At 45.7% G+C, this 17,351-nt stretch overlaps 1 protein-coding gene across 3 annotated transcripts in view; it reads right to left on the reverse strand.

Annotated features, from left to right (window-relative positions):
* The window catches only part of Ptprt (protein tyrosine phosphatase receptor type T), a 1,232,244-nt gene that overhangs the window by 1,148,480 nt on the left and 66,413 nt on the right, over window positions 1–17,351 (reverse strand). The window contains exon 1 of one of the 3 annotated variants that reach the window (XM_045155757.1): window positions 17,095–17,176. The exons of 1 other annotated variant lie outside the window; for it this stretch is intronic. The gene's annotated coding sequence lies outside the window, so the exon portion shown is untranslated. Of the gene's footprint in view, window positions 1–13,632; window positions 13,652–17,094; window positions 17,177–17,351 lie in introns of those variants that run through there. One more of the 3 variants, XM_045155760.1, reaches the window with a different exon arrangement.

Genomic DNA, 17,351 nt, shown 5'->3' on the forward strand with positions numbered 1-17,351 from the left:
TTAAATCCTTACCTATAATACTTTACTGAAAAGCCAGAAGAGTATGGGAGAGAAGGAATAATAATCAGTGTTGGTAAGAATGTAAACTGGTGCAGCCGTCATGAAAATCAGTGTGAAGATTTCCTGGAGGGCATTTACTCCAAGGACCCTACACTCTCCTACAGAGATACTTTTTTAGCCGTGTTTAGTGCTGTTCTAGTCATACTATCTAGGAAATGGAATTCAAGGGTATGACTTCTTTCTTTTTGGTTTTTCAGGGTAGGGTCTCACTCTAGCCCAGGCTGGAGTGTGACTTCTTGAGGGAATAATTTCCATGAGGAAGCATTACAAAGAAAAGTATAATCAGCACCTATGTTATTCCCTATCAAAAATATCAACTTGCTGGGCGTGGTGGCACACGCCTTTAATCCCAGCACTTGGGAGGCAGAGGTAGGAGGATCGCTGAGAGTTCAAGGCCACCCTGAGACTACATAGTTAATTCCAGGTCAGCCTGAACCAGAGTGCTACCCTACCTCGAAAAACCAAAAAATATATAGAGAGAGATATAGATATAGATATCAACTTATTGTAACAAATATACTTTAATACATTTCCCTTTTTTCTTTCTTTATTTATTTGAGAAAGAGAGAGATAGAAGCAGAGAGTGAGGCAGAGAGAGACAATGGGCACGCCAGGGTCTCCAGCCACTTCAAACTAACTCCAGATACATGCACCACCCTATGCATCTGGCTTATGCAGATTCTGGGAAACAAAACCTGGGTCCCCAGGCTTCACAGGCAAATGCCTCAACCACTAAGCCATCTCTCTCTAGCCCCATATTTCCCTTTTTCAAAGAAATAGAATACTACGGACAAAGCCAGGCAGCCTGAATCTAGTTTCATTCCCGATATGCTTCTTCTGTGGGGTAAAACCACCCATCAATTTCTAATGATGGCATAAACATGTATGCTTGGGTTATTAGTATCTGAGGGTTACATCCATAAAACTCGGTTATTTTCTTCCCTCAGGGGAGAATGTGGCCCTGAAGATGCTGAGTTTGGTTCATGAACCAGAAGAGCCTTATATCAGTACATATTCCTTAAGTCAATGCTTAGATTTTTAGCATAATATCACACAAGATGCTGGTATTTTTTAAATATTTTATTTTCGTATTTACTTGACAGAGAGAAAGAAAGGGAGAGAGAAAATGGGCATGCCAGGGCTCCAGCCACTACAAATGTACTCCAGACATGTGCACCCCCTTGTGCATCTGGTTAATGTGGGTCCTGGGGAACCGAACCTGGGTCCTTTGGCTTTGCAGACAAACACCTTAACTGTTAAGTCATCCTTCCAGCCCAAGATGCAGTTCATAAAGGGAAGTGGCACATCAAAAACTGGGCTGCAACTTCATAAACACAGGATTCAGCCAGTGTTGATGTCACAAACAACTCTGTCTGCCACCAGTGAACTCAGAGACCAGATAAGGCCAGGCCAAGATAGACCATCGCTGCCTCTGCTTTGTGTGACATTTGGCTGTAGAAATCAAGGATTTATAGAAGTTTGGGAGCAGGTAAAAGGACCTGGCCAGATCTAAAATCTCTCTATGCTGTGGGTGCCAAAAGTAGGACACAAAGAAGAAGGCCACCACAATGGTCAGATATGCTGGACAAGGATCAGAACGCCAAAGTAAGAAACAATGAGTTAAACATGTCTGGAATGCGAGAATTTTTGTGGGAGACACTGAGTCTAGTGAAATTTAGCCACTGTTCTATTTAGCCAGTAGGACTGACATATAATAAAAAGAAGTCTGAGCCCAAGGCAATGAGCCCAAGGCAAAATTCCTCGAATCTTCTTTATGAGCTGAAGGGAGGCATGGAATGGAAGGAGTTCCAAAGGAGTTAAAATCCTAACAGGAAATGGAGGGAAAAAAAAAAAAAAGCCATGGTTCATAAAAGGATGCTCCCGTATCAATATATGAAATGGTAACCTTGGAAGGTGGAAGATGACAAGGACCCTAGAGTCCGAGGAGAAACAGGCGGTCAGCAACTTTCCAGGGACAAAGGATGGCAGCTGAGGTTTAGAAGGTGAATGAAAATAGTAATGGAACTCAGAAAGGCTCCCATTCCATAAGACAACTCTCACATAGCAGAGATGATCATAGGAAGAGGATGCAAGAGGGACTTCAAAGATGCTCTAAATGCTTCACATGTAGGGAAAGGTAAAAACATTAAAGATGGGAACTCTGACTTCTCTCATTCACTGTACTCTAAAAGTGACCATGGTCATCATTTTTAATTAATCAACTGTTTTAAAATATGTATACACTTTTTGCAGGCAGCCATGACCTTGGAACTCTGGAATTTGCTCAAATTAATCACACTCTTCCGCCAAAAGTGAAGTTGCAAAGGTTAGGCCCAGAAATACTACCTTCATAGAAAGGTAAAGGAGTTAGCCAAGGTGGAAAAGTCACACTGGTAGTATTCCAAAAACGCATTTACTGAGCTTCTGTTTGCAGCAAAGGGCAGTGCCACACTTGGATTCAGTTGGGGGTTTGTTTGCACAGTTAAAGCTGAGCATCTCTACAGTTAGCAGCTCTAAGTTTCCTCTCTTCCAGTAGGTTCCATAGATCCTTAATAAACCTAATTAAAGTGGCCTCAAGACAATGCAGTGAAAGCACTAGAGAGCTGGCCTCTGCTTTGTTCCACACAATTTTGTTTAGGGGAAGATAACCATCCTGAACCACAGCCAGCTGAGATACAAGGAGGAAGCTGGCAACATGCCTGGCTTCTTTAGGGCTTCAAAGTCTTGGGAAAATAACTGATTATGCCTCCCAACCCACCTCTGCTTTGAGGCAGTCTAGAATCTCGGCTTATTATCTTATTTTCTGAGCAGAAAACCACTTCTCTCACACCCATACACACTGCTTATCACAAAAGGTTAAAAAAAATTAAGAAATATAAAGAAACATTAAGTGTATGGAAGGTGTACTGAATAAATAAACAACATGTAAAACATCCAGAGGGGCTGGAGAGATGGCCCAGAGGTTAAGGCATTTGCCTGCAAATCCTAGTGACGCAGGTTTGATTCTCTAGTACCCAGGTAAAGCTATATGCACAGTGGCACATGCATCTGGAGTTAGTTTGCAGAGGCTGGAGGCCCTGGCATACCCATATTGTCTCTCTCTCTCTCTCTCTCTCTCTCTCTTTCTCTCTCTCTCTCTCTCTCTCTCTCTCTCTCTCTCCCCTTGCAAATAAATAAAGAAAAATTTTAAAAATAAAGATAAAACACCTGAAACTCAGGATCTGGAATAGAAATGGAATTAGAACTCAAAGCTGGTATGGAAAAGCAAGACAACGTCCTTGACCTACACTTGTGCAAACTCCACACAGCTATGAACAACCCCAGCTTAGCCATTGAGGAGCATTATCTCTCCCATCTCCCTGATGCTAGGAGGGATACCAGGCACCCAATCTTACAGCCGGATTTAAGAAGACTGAAAGAGAGAGGGACATAAATGAGAAACTGCCCCAAAACTCCAGCAACCAAAGTGAAGGCCAGCCAAGCAGACAGAAGAAGGGTGAACTCAAGGTCACCTTGTAGAAATGACTTACCAGGGACTGGGGTTGACACCCTCATAAACGGGAACCTCTGGAACTGCCTCTTATCATCCATGCAGACAGCTAATCTGTAAACATTAGTAAATTCTTGGAGTATGTCCCAACCAGAAAGCCCAGCATCTGGTCAGCTCATTTGGATTTGGATAACACATCCTCCCCTGGATAGCATCATGAGGTTCTAAACACAGTTGTTCTAAAACATCCAGCCCGTGTTTCCTCCAGGATGACTGTACAACTGCCACAGCGACGAGCCAAAGGGTGAAGGCAGGCATGACATGCTTGGATCCACACACGTAATAATTTTTATATTGTATGAAGTCTTGTCAGTGGGTTATTGAATTCTGCTAGTTTATTGGACAATAAAAATGGCCTTCTGGAAATGGGTCAGAAAGGTCTCACATAAGTATTCATTTAAAAAACTAGGACATCTAAATGCAATTACATATTAAAATTCACCTAAATTATGGAATAGCCCAAACCAATAGGCAATTTTTTTTGTTTGTTTTTAGAAATTGATTCTTGTGGAGCCTAGACACTAGTGTGAAATTTTCAGTTCTTATAAAAACTCAACTTTTCAGGAAAACTTTGAAAATTTTTACTTTCTGGCATGCTTAACTAACTTTTTCAACTTGGACTAAATCTGAGACACTAAGTCTCTTTGTTCAAAAGCCAGTGAAGAGGGAACAATTAGCACTTAAGTGACACAGGTGATGCCAAAATAGTAATAGTTAAAAAACGAACACAGCCGGGCATGATGGTGCATGCATTTAATCCCAGCATTTGGGAGGCAGAGGTAGAGGGACTGCTGTGAGTTCAAGGCCAGCCTGACACTACATAGGAAATTCCAGGTCAGCCTGGATCCGAGTGAAACCCTACCTTGGGAAAAACAAAACCACAATCAATAAGTGATACTTGTATTTTTCTCCTAGAAGCCAGGTTTCCTAAGTGTATGCCATCTGAGCACACCCTGATGCCTTGTTTCCATGTGTGAGAAGGTAAATTGTTACTAGCATATATTGCTTGCATAAAGTAATGGGTTTATGAGCCAGACGTGGTGGTGCATGCCTGTAATCCCAGTACTAAAGAGGCAGTGGCAGTAGCATAGCCAAAGGTTTGAGACCAGCTCTGTCAATGTAGTGAAATCCAGGCCAGCCAGGGCCACATAATGAGACCCTGAACAAACAAAACCAAAATAATAATAATAAAGAGGAGGACGAGATGGAGAAGGAGGAGGAGGAGGGGGAGGAGAAGAGGAACAGAAGGAAGAGGAAGAGGTGGAAGAAGAAGGAAGAAGCAATGGTTTCCCTGTGACATTTTCATATATGCATATAATATTCTACCCTTCCTCTTTCCTAATAATTCCTCCTTTACTTTCATGTATTTTTTCTTCTAGATTCCACACATGAAAGAAAGCATGTGACAAATGTCTTTCTGAATCTGGATTCATTTACCATGATGATCTCTATGAGGATTATTTTATGATTCAACTTGAGAGGGCTAAGTAATGCCTAGACTGCTGGTGGAGTATACTGTTAGGCTGTGTCTATGTTTCCAGAAGAGATTATTAGCTTCGGAACTGATGAACTGAGTTGAGCAGACATCCCTGCCCAGTGTGAGTGGGCACCACCCGCCCTGAGGGCCTGCACAGCCCAAACAGGTGGAGGAAGAGGGGTTAATTCTCGGTGCTTCAGCTGTGACCTTCATCATTTCCTGCCCTGGGACATGGGTACCGCTGTTTCTTGAGCTTTCAAATGTAGGTGGACTTACATCACCAGCACCTCCAAACTCTCAGACTCATACCATCACCTTTCTCAGGTTTGTGGCCTGCAGGTAGCAGATTATGATGCCTGATAGTCTCGTTTATTGTGTGAACCAATTATAATAATAAGTTTCCATAGATAGTGTAGTAGTTTGAATATAATTTGGATGTATAGACTCAAGTGTTTTATTAAAATTAAGCTTGTAACTCGGGTCTCCAGCCACCTGGCTGGAGGACATGCCACTGTGGGTGGTGAATCCTGTAGCCCACCCAAAGGTATGGAAAGAGCAATGTGAGCTCCAGAGGTTCGTGTTTGCTAGTGTTGGTATTTGCTTGCTGCATTCCTTTCTCTCTTCTTGGATATACGGAGGTAAGCGGCTTCTTCTGCCACTGATGGAGTTTTCCCTGGATTTTGTAAGCCTGAAATAAACCCCCTTCCTCCTATAAACTGTATTGGGTTAGATGTTTACCGGAGCAACATGTAACATTGTAACAGATACAAATATGACAGATAGATACATACATAAATATATACGGGCTGGAGAGATGGTTCAGTGGATAAAGTGCCCACTGCCCAAGCTGGGGCACCTGAGCTTCACTCCCTGACCCCACATAAAACTGTGGAAGCTTGGCAGGCTTCTAATTCTATAATCCCAACACACTGATACTGATGGTGAGATGTGAGAAGAGACAAGAGAGTTTCTCTGAAGCTCAGGACAAGTACAGCAAAGAGCAGTAGAGTGAGAAATCTTGCCTCAAGTAAGGTGGGAAGGCAAAAGTTATCCTCTTACCTCCATAGGATGCGCTGTGGTATGCACGCACCCACACTCACACACAAACACATGCTCACCCACAATAAAATAGTAACAATAAAATTACATTTTGAAAGATGTCAACATGCCTAATGTGGATAAATATACACATTTGATATGTATATTTGCATGCATACCTATTCTATCATGTTTCTCATTGTACAGGCTATCAGCTCTGTGTCTTGGGAGGACCTTGGCTAATACCACTCCCTGTGCGATGGTCTTTTCTTGAGTGTAGGCTGGACCTAGTGACTTGCTTCTTGACAAGAAGATCAAAGCAAAACTAATGGGATGTCACTTCCAAAATGAGGTTACTAAAGGCTGTAGCTTCCACCTTGCTCATGCTCTGAGCTGCCCTGTGACTCGATCAAGCTAACGAAGCCAGCTGCTGAGCTGTGAGCTGCCCCATGCCCTGAGGGGCCCCTATGGCAAGAAAATGAGAGAAACCTCTAGCCATCAGCCCACAAGGAACCAAGGCCTCCAACTAAGAGCCTGGAATAGCTGAAGAACCCTGCAGCATTGCTCTCTATGGGTGTGTGGAGAAGCAGAGCCTTCTCCACAGGAGTAGGCTGACCAGCAGTTCCCATCAACACCTTGACTGAAACAAGTGACAGGCGTGGACCAGGACCTCGCTATGCTGCACCAAATTCCTGACCCAAAGAAAATGGTGAGATAATAAAGCCACGCCATGTTTTAAGGAGTAGCTTGGTACCCAGCAGTAGGTAACTCTTATGGTTGCACTAGAGAGAGAGTTGGTGTTTTCCTTTCTTTGCTGAAAACTGGTACCCAGTGAATACAGACAGATATCCCCATGCACCCATGAACTCAGAGGCCAGTCAGAAGCTGCTTAAGGAAAAAAAGAAATTGGTGACGTTAACATCTAGGCTATACTAATTTAAGCACAGACTATGACGATGTGACAAATTTGTTTTTAATTAGACGAGTAAGTTCTCATACACATACCTACTTTGTAAAAATGAAAGAGATAAATGATAAAAGGTGTGCTATTTAAAACGTCTTTCTTTCCTTCCCCCAACATTACCAGCTGTCTCTGTTTTATCCTGTTCCAAGTTAGTGAATAAACACAGCCACACAAATGTGCATCTCACCTTCTGATGTCCCCATGACTTTACACAGTAACTAGCTACATATTTGGGTCAGAAAACCTAGAGGTGAGTTTGCAGCTCTATCCTTGTTGCAGTCAGGTTCTCATTGCTGGTAGAAATCACCCAACCAAGAACAGCTTGTAGGGAAAAAAGAGGTTTATTTTGGCTTACAGGCTTGAGGGGAAGCTCCGCGATGGCAGAGAGAAATGACGGCATGAACAGAGGGTGGATATCACCCCCTGGCCCACATAAGGTGGACAACAGGAACAGGAGAGTGTGCCAAACACTGGCAAGGGAAAGCTGGCTATAATACCCATAAGCCCATTCCCAACAATACAGCCCCTCCAGGAGACGTTAATTTCGAATTACCATCTGCATACCTAAGCTTATGGGGGACACCTGAATCAAACCCCCACACTCCTAATAGGGAAAAAATAATAAAGATGTCAAAGATATCTGGAGGTGGTAAGAAAGGATGTGGTTTGAAGGACCTCCCACTGACCAATATGTGATCATTTGAGCAGCAAAAAAGATTGTAATGGTCACTACAGAAAATCAAGACCAGGCAGCACAGGGCACTTTTTAAAAAAAAAAGTACTAAAAATTCATTAATCCATTCATGAATTTATTTATGCTTGGAAACAGAGACACAGGCCTGGTCTATGAATTAGAGGGGGCCCACCAGAAATGGATTCGTAACAGGGTTTCAGAGTCATTGGGACAGAAGATGAGTATAGTAATGCCAGGGGTGGCCTAAGAAGAAATAGCCTTGAAGTTTCTGGTGGGCACAATACACAGGGACCCATGGACATGAGCCCAGCATCATACCAGGGGTATGTGCAAGGTCCCTGGTGCAAAAAAAAAAAAGCAATTATGTAAATTTTTTTCAATTTAACTTTTTGTACAGGTATTGTATGTTGAGCATACCTACCTACCCTCTCTGATCACGCCCCTTCCCCTCCTGTCATCCCTTTGTTCCCCCAGTTCACATCTACTTTCATTTCATATGTGCATGTGTGCATTTCATTATATATACATGATTTTAAGTGATTATGTAAAATCTAGAAATCACAAGTGAGAGATGACTGTATTTGTTTTGCTAACCCTGACTTCATTTGTTTAATATGAACATCTCCAGTTGTATACATTTTCCCAAAGAAAGCATAACTCCAGGCTGGAGAGATGCCTCAGTAGTTAAGGCACTTGCCTGCGAAGCCTAAAGACCCAGGTTCAGTTCTCCAGATCCCATGTAAGACAGATGCACGAGGTGACACATGCATCTGGAGTTTATTTGCAGTGGCTGGAGGCCCTGGCACACCCATTCTCTCTCTACCCACCGCTCCGTCTCTAATAAATAAATTAAACAAAACATTCTTTAAAAAGCATAACTTCATTCTTCTTTACAGTTAAAAAAAAAAAAAACTACCATTGAGCCAGGCGTGGTGGCACACGCCTTTAATCCCAGCACTAGGGAGGCAGAGGTAGGAGGATCATTGTGAGTTCAAGGCCAGCTTGAGACTCCATAGTGAATTCCAGATCAGCCTGGGCTAGAGTGAGACTCCACCTCAAAAATCCAAAAAAAAAAAAAAACCCACCTACCATTGTGTACGTGTGTCACATTTTCTTTATCCACTCCTATGTTCTTGGACACCTAAGTTGATTCGGCAGCTCAGCTCTTGTGAACAGTCCCGCAGTAAACACTGATGTGCAGGTGTCTCTGTGATACGTTGACTTGGGAGTCCTTCGGGTAAGCATCCAGGAGTCGTGGGGTAAACCTCCATTGTGTTGTTAGAGAAACCTCCACACTGAAGGCCGTGGCGGTGGGATGAGTTCACCATCCCACTAGCCGTTCTCTTTGGCCCACATTCTCACGAGCTTTTGTTGTTGGTTTTATGAATGGCTACCTTTCTCACTGGAGTAAGGTGGAATCTCAAGGTAGTTTTTCTTTTTAATTGAGATATCCTTCTTTAAAAATGCTTTAAAAATGGTTGACAATTTTCATACATGAATATCGTGTAGTTTGATCATAATACTCTTCCATTACCTTCATTTTCTCCCCTCCCCCATCCTCTTCAGTGTAGTTTTAATTGCATGTCTCTGATGTCTAGTGATGTTAAACAGCAGGTTGGTTTTTTTTTTTTTTTTTTTTTTTATTGTTTTTTGGCCACTTGTATTTTAGCTTTTGTGAACTGTCTGGTCATTTCCTCAGCCCACGTGTTGTAAACTGGATTAAACATCTTTATAACAGCAGTACATGGAATCAGGCATGGTGTGGTACTCCTCAGCATTCTTCCCACTCAGGAAGCAGAGGCAGGAGGACCTCAAGTTCATGGCTAGCTTGGGCTATATAGCAAGGCTCTGTCTCAGAAACCAAGGACTGGCGATGTAGCTCAGAGATATTGTCTACCATGCACAAGGTCATGGATTTGATCTGTAACACCACACACACACACACACACACACACACACCAGCAGCAGCAGCAGCAACACAAAGATGGTCAATGTGACTCTATTCTAGTAAGATTCTTGCAAGGGCTGAGATAAAGCTCACATATGTGTCCTCACCTCTGGTACCTGTTCATCTTGGTTGGAAACCCACAGGCCAAAAAAAAAAAAAAGTTGCATTTACCTCTGACCTAGGAAGCATCTACAGTATCTACAGTACACTGTTAAATTTCTGCATCTTTGGCTTGGACAGAAAGGAAGCAGATGAGTGATCTGTTTTCTCTCACACACCATATCCTACCAAACCACGATAGGCGCAAGGCGCTGGGGTCTTCATTTTTAACAGGTATTGCCAAGCCAGCATTCAAAAAGACTCTTCAATCGCCACTGCTCAACAATGCATAAAGCCACCTCATTGCTCAGATTCTTGCCAAACATTGAAAGTCTTTAATACCTTAATTTTTGCCAAAGCGAAGAGTAGGGAGAATGCTCGCTCACAGACTTGATTCATAGTCTAAATAGACTTTTTAAAAGGGCAGGCAATTAATATCGTGCAAAGAGCCAATACAGCAAACTAGCTTGGAAACTGGCAAGAGATACGTAACAGCAGTGCCATGCCCTGGGTGCCAAGCTCTTGTAGCACCAGGATCTTGGCATTCCCATTTCCACTTTACAGATGCAGGTATGGTGAAGTGACTCCCTGGGATCATACCACATGACATTTCAGTCTACATCAAAGTCCATGTTCATGTAGAAACTTTTAAAAATTCTTTCAACTTTTTTTTTGAGGTAAGGTTTCACTCTATCCCAGGCTGACCTGGAATTCACTATGCAGTCTCAGGGTGGCCTCAAACTCATGGCGATCCTCCTACCTCTGCCTCCCGAGTGCTGGAATTAAAGGCATGTACCACTACACCCGGCTAGAATATTTTATTTTTATTTATTTACTTGAGAGAAAGAGAGAGGGGGAAGAAGGGAGAGAATGGGTACACCAGATCCTCCAGCCACAGCAAATGAACTCCAGACACATGAATCACCTCATGCATCTGGCTTACAAAGGTCCTAGGGAATCAAACCTGGGTCCTTTGGCTTTGTAGGCAAACACCTTAACCATTAAGCCATCTCTGCAGCCCAAAATAGTTTTATGTATTTGCAAGCAGAGACAGAGAGGGAGAGAGAGGAGAGAGACAGAGAATAGGCACACCCAGAGCCTTTAGCCGCTACAGTTGAACTCCAGACTCACTTGCCAATGGGCATCCGGCTTTACACAGGTACTGAGAATTGGACCTGGGTCATTAGGCTTTGCAGGCCAGCGACTTAACTGAGCCATCTCTCCAGCCCTCAAGTAGAAACTTTTAATAGCTTTATTCCATAAAATTTCTCTATTGTAAGTGTATCATTCAATCATTTCCTAGAAAATCATAGAATTACACAACCATGACTACTTCCCGGGTATCGTTTAGTTAACCACTCCTAAATGTTCTGTCATGTCCACTTGCTGGAAATCCTCTGCCCAGCCTCAGACAAGCAATGATCTGTTCTCTATCTCAAGACAGTTGAATTTTCTGGGTGCCTCATGCAATGGGGAGTCGTTCACGTGTAGCTCTCTTTCACTTTGGCACACTACTGCCATAGCACGCATCTGTAATCCATTCCCTTTGGTTACCAGGAGGATCCAGTTGGGTGAGATCACCAGTTGATGGACACTTGGACACCTCTCAGTTTTTAGGGCTACCCATTCATGCTTCTATCTCCCATGGAAATGTTTGTATTTCTGTTGGAGACATCCCTAGAAATGCAACTGGTGCATCCTATGGCAAATGTAGGTTTAACTTTTTTAAAAAAAATTGCCAAACTGCACCAAGCTGTCTTTGGCGTTTTGTTTGTGTTTTTTTTTTTTAAGTCTCTCCAGCATCCCAGACAAATTTTAAGCCGATGTTCAAGAAAGGAAAAAGCTTTTGCATGTATGTCACTTGTGTGCATGAGCTGGTGAGCAAGTGGTACTTGCCCAGCCTGACTCCAGTGTAGAAAGCAGCCCGTCTGGGCACATTCATTTATTAGTAACTCTTGAATGTGACTGGACTTCTGTGTAGCCCTCCCTGTGGATGAGCGCAAGACGAGGCAAGTGAAATAATGTGGAAACGATCACTATTTCCTGTTGGGTCTTTGTGCCCTTCCTGCAATCGGCTCTGTTGCTGTGATTGACTTCCAATCAGTCCACTGGAATCCACGACCAGAAGCTTCCCCTGACCCGTCACTATCTCTTCAGGACCTGCAACCCTCACCCCGACCTCGTCGCCAGTCTCGAGCTCCTCGCTCCCTCTCAGGAGCAGCAAGCCCACAGCACATTGTGAGTTAGAAGACTTTGTGGTTTGAAATGTGAAATGTCTCCCCCGCACACCCCAAACAGGCGCAAGGGTCTGAACACTTTGTGCCTAGCAGGTGGCGCTGTCCGGGAAGGTCATGGAACTTCAGGAGGAAATGGGCCACTTGAGGTTTCACAGCCTGGTCTCGCTTCCTGTTCTCCCTCTCCTCTTCTGCTGACCTGCTAATGCTACCCTGGCTTTGCTGCCCTGAAGGAATGTATGCCCTGGAAGCTGGAAACAAGGTTAAACCCTTTCCTTCCTTAAACTGCTTCCTGTCAAGTACTTGGCCACAGCAATGAGTAAACACCGTCATTAATACAATGTCCCACCCAGGCGCCGTGGTTTTCCTGGACACACTTTTAATCACCGCTGACCCTTTGGCTGTACCAGATTATTCTTCATCCACTTGGAATCCATCTTTCTTCCTCTCCAACACTATCTGAATCCACTTTGTAGGATACCATGAGACACGAACTGCTTTCCAATGCCCGCATGGTGTCATCTCCTAACCCAATTCTGTTGTGTGGCTGCAAATGCTATTACACTTGTTGGGCACGGTTTCTTTTCATTAAGCTCATAGCTTTCTAATTTAATTTTAATTGGAATGCCACAGCCCACGATATGTTTTCTTATTCTTTACTTGTCTATCGAGTTCACAAATCAACTATGCCCTGCTGCCTAGACAGCCATGTCCTTGGTTCCTACGTTTGGTAAGAGATAGGAATGGAGACAAGGAGCCCAACCACACAGGAAGAATGCTGATAAGGAGGGGAAAGGATGTTCCAAAATACTTTCAGATTGTAATATATATCCAAATGTGTTTTCAATTTTTTAATTTATTTATTTGCAAGCTAAGAGAGACAGAAGAGAGAGAGAATGAGTGTTCCAGGGCTTCCTGCCACTGCAAACAGACTCCAGACACATGCGCCACCTGGGCCAATGTGGGAACTACGTAATCAACTTGGGTCCTTAGACTTTGCAGGCAAGTGCCTTAACCATTGAGCCACCTCTCCAGTCCCCCAAGTGTATTTTTAAATCAGTGCTAATTCAAAAGTCGAAGTGTGCTACAAAAATCTTGGAGCAACCACACTGTCTAGTGTCAGCTTGGAATTTTTCATTTGAAATCTTTTTCAAAAGCACTTATAGGAAATCAGCTCCCACCCTACACAGCCAACCCCCCCCCCACACACACACAACCAAAAAAAAAGTAAAGAAAAGGAAGAGGACTGCAAAACATCACCAAAACCCAGACACCTTACTATCCGTTTTTAATGTAGCCTGACAATGACAACTTCCCATCCCCCAGGTGGGGTGCACACACCAGCCTAAGTAATGGAACTGTAATGCCAAGGTAACAGATGAGGCTCCCCTTCTTGGACTACACACCTCATCTGCACTGGTCAGTCTCCCTCCACTTCATTCTGCATGCAGCCTCTTATTTAGTCTTCATAAAATCCAGCGAGGCTGCTCTAATTGCCTTCACTTAATAGATGAGCAGCTAGGGATCTGAGAAGATAAATGATTTGCCCAAGTTGGCACAGCTCTTACAAAGCAAGATGTGGGACTCAACCCGAGGACTTCAGCTCCAAAGCTCAAATTTGTCTTCAAAGCGTGCTGCCCCCCCCCGAGAGCACGATGCCCCTTCCCCAACCTGGCTGCTGCACCACTCTCCCGTCTCCTCCTCATCATCAATAAATATTTATCAAGGACCACTGCCTACATAGCAATGCTCTTGTTTCCACAGCAACCCACTGTCAGAGAGGCATGGGAGTATCCTGTGCTTGAAAGAAAGATGCTGTAATGTCCTCTGACTGTGTCTCTAAAAAGTGACAGTTACATTACTACAGGGGACACATCTCAGCTGGCAGTCTGGAGCCTGTGGGAAAGGTACGGAGGACGAGCAAGAAGGAACCAAAGCAGAGGAGAAAGACAAGGTCTGCAAACCCAAGAAGGTGGTCTGTGCACGTTACATGCCTGGGACTGCTGCTGTAGCAGAAGCTAAGCCAGGTTTGCACATTAATTGTTCTTTTATTAGGAAACAAATCAAGCAATCCGGGACAGAAAGCAAATGCAACTGTACTGCAAACAGCTCCCCAGGGGAATCTCAGAGTGATTATTGAGTTAAATGACTCTATTGCTAGCAACTGCCACCCTGAGCCAGTCCCCTTTAAGATGGGTTGTTGCTCTCAATCTACAGATGCTGAAACTCACTAATAAACGGACTAATTATCCTTTTATCTGTTTGTCTCATTGCCTCCCTCTTCCCTCATCTCAAATCATGTTTTGCAATACCGGTAACAGGCTGTTTTTAAATATTGGATTTTTTTTTTCCTTAAGAAAACTATCATCCCTCACAAAAATTGCGGCGGCGTGTTAGAATAAGAGAGAAGGAGACTGCCTTTGATGGCAAGCTTTCCCCTCAGACTTCGGGACACCGTGGCCACCAGTTACAGCCAAACCCATCATCCCGACTCTGTCCTAGAAGTAAGCTTACAAATTGAAATTGCTTTCAAACCGGGAATCTTCAGATCAAAGGAGGATGGAGAACACACCACTGAGTCTTAAATGCATTATTTACTCTGACTTGCCAAAAGTTTTAAATAAGATGCTTTGAAAGAAATCAAAGCTATCATTGTCGCAGCACATTTGGCATCCAACAATAATATCACGATTGGGAATAAAACAAGGGGATAAGTCCGTCTTTAAAAAGTCAATATTTGCAGCATCCCTGCATCTACAAATACAGATGTTCACAAGGAAACCCGAAAAAAAAAAATCCAATTTAAATTATCTAGTTAGCATTAAACCAGGGAGTAGATGACAGGATATGGACAGAAAATCCCTATTTCTGCAAAGGAGTGAGGCTTAGAATGCATCAACTCGCCAAAGGAAGCTAAACTCACTTCTTTAAGGCGCCCCGGGGAACAAAAAAATCCACTTGTTAAATGTGTCCTAGAGTATAGTGTGTTTTCAGGGCTCAGGTACAACCAGAAGAAATACACGGCGCCATCACAGTGGATTTTTCTTCCCAACTGTACTCCACTATTGTGTTTCTTCCCCATGTGTTCCGAAGAGCAAACAAAGAAAAGGTGCTTGCTCCTCACACTTCTCTAAATGTTTTAACAAAAGGCTGCTGAACAAACCACATTACTCAGTTAAAAATTGAAAAGAAGTTCTATTCCTGAGATGAAAGCAGCTAGATTTGCATTTTAACCGTTGTGGGCGAGCGCCACCTGGCGTCAGCGTGGGGAGCGGGCCTGCGTTCAGCCTTGCACAGCTCCCGGGAGTCGCTGTGGGTTGGTTTCAAAGCTCTCTGCCCAGGAACAGTCGGAGACCCGCGGTGGAATATTTTTGAGCCTGTTTCTGTCGCGGGAACGTGAGTACTATTAGTGTGTGGCGGGCCATCCAGGCCTTGGAGGATAGTAAAACTTGCGTTATGAATGGTGTCGGAGTCCACAGGACTGCGCCAGCATCCTTCCCCTCACCTCCCTAACCCCGACCTAAAATGCAACACCTTGTGTACCATCTTTAGAATGGTGCCGCGACTGTGCCCCTCTTCTCTGCCTTAAATTCCAGCCTTTCAGATCGCTCACCCCTCCAAAGTAGTGGGGTTTTTTTTGTTGTTGTTGTTGTCCTCCCCACCCGCCCCCACAACTTCCCAGCCACGGAAACAAGAGGTCCCTTCTCAGAAGTCCTATGTTCCGTTTCCATTTTAGAATCAAGCCACGGAGAATCTAGCACATTTCCAGGGGACCGTCACTCCGGTGGTTGTTAACCTCCGAAAGCGGCCCGTTTAAAGACCTCATGCTTCCCACGGGTTCGCTGGCTCTCCTCCTCTTTCTTCCTTTCTTTTCTTATAATATGCGGGCACAGCTGCCGCTTAGCCACCCCCCAAAAAAGGGCCCTTTTTCCTACGTGCCACTTGCTTCCGTCAGCCTGTCTCTCTGATCCCAGCGACCTCAGCTCAGCGTGGCCACACCGAAGCCAAGGGGACTGAAAAAAACTTCAAGGTGGTTTTGAACTTACAAGTACACCTGCATCCCTGCCTCTCCTTCCCTTCCTTCCTTCCTTCCACCGGGGGGGGGGGGGACTCTTTGGGGACTCCGGGATGGAAGTGGGACTTGGTGAGGCATCAGAACCCCTCAGTCCCGGGTCTCCTTCCCTTCGTCCTCTTCCAACCAGGAAGATTCCAGGACGCACACTGAGGTAGTAACTATATTCACTCCCTGCCTACGGCCAGCCCCCAAACACCAGTGCCCCGAACTTTCCAGGGACAGCCTCAGTGGTCAAAGCTTGAAGGGCCTTCACAAGGTCCCCCTTGCTCCGGATGAAGCCACTACGAGATGAGGCGGAAGTTATGTCGGTCTCTAACACACACCACCACCACCACCACCGTGGGTACCACCAGAGGCTTAAGCGCAGGCAGAGGGGCGCAGCGTGTTTGGATAAGACAGGAGCTTCCGTGTCTCGGAGGAGAAGAGAAAAGCCACCGCCCAGGCCGCCTTGGCCTGCGAGGAACCCGGTCCTCCCCACTGCTGCGCCTGGACAGTCGGTCCTCCAAGGCGCGGAGGCCCGGGGCGCCCTAGCCGCGCCTCATCTCGCCGCCCCAAACACTCGAGTGACAAGATTCCGACAAGTGGGAGGCAGCAAGTGGAAATATTCGCAACAACCGCAGAAAGTTACTCCCGCTTTGGGGAGGAGAGGAGAGGAGGGGTGCTGCCGGCAGGAAAGTAAAAGGAGGAACTTGGTGACTCGCCCGCCGACTGCCCAGGGACGCGAGGGACCTGGCGCGGTGGCCCCGGCGCGCTCGGACACCGCAGCAACCCGCCTTTGGAGACTTGAGCCGCCGGGTCCCGCGTGGTCGTCGTCGTCGAGGTCGTGGTCGCGGCCGTGCCACCCCCAATCCTCCCTCCCCATCCCCCTGAGCAGGTCTAACTTTCTCCGGGGAGGACGGCCGGCGATGCGCGCGCGCGCGCGCGGAGCCCCGGGGAGCCGGGCGCGAACGCTCACCTGCGGCGCTCTGCGCCCGGGCGCCGGGCAGCGGTGTCAGCTGGAGCCGCCAGAGCAGACGCAGGAGCAGGGCGAGGGCGGGCGCGGCGAGGCTCGCCATCCGGGCGGCGGCGGCGGCGGGGTGGCTCAGCCCCTCGCCTCGGGGACCGGGGCCGGAGCCGGAGAGCCGGGGCCGGGACTCGGGCGGGTGCGGGGCGGCCCCGCATCGCCCGGCGCGGCGTGCCGGCTGTGCGCGCGCCGCTGGGCGCCCCCGGGGC

The sequence above is a fragment of the Jaculus jaculus genome, chromosome 8, assembly GCF_020740685.1.
Source record: "Jaculus jaculus isolate mJacJac1 chromosome 8, mJacJac1.mat.Y.cur, whole genome shotgun sequence".
NCBI lineage: Eukaryota > Metazoa > Chordata > Mammalia > Rodentia > Dipodidae > Jaculus > Jaculus jaculus.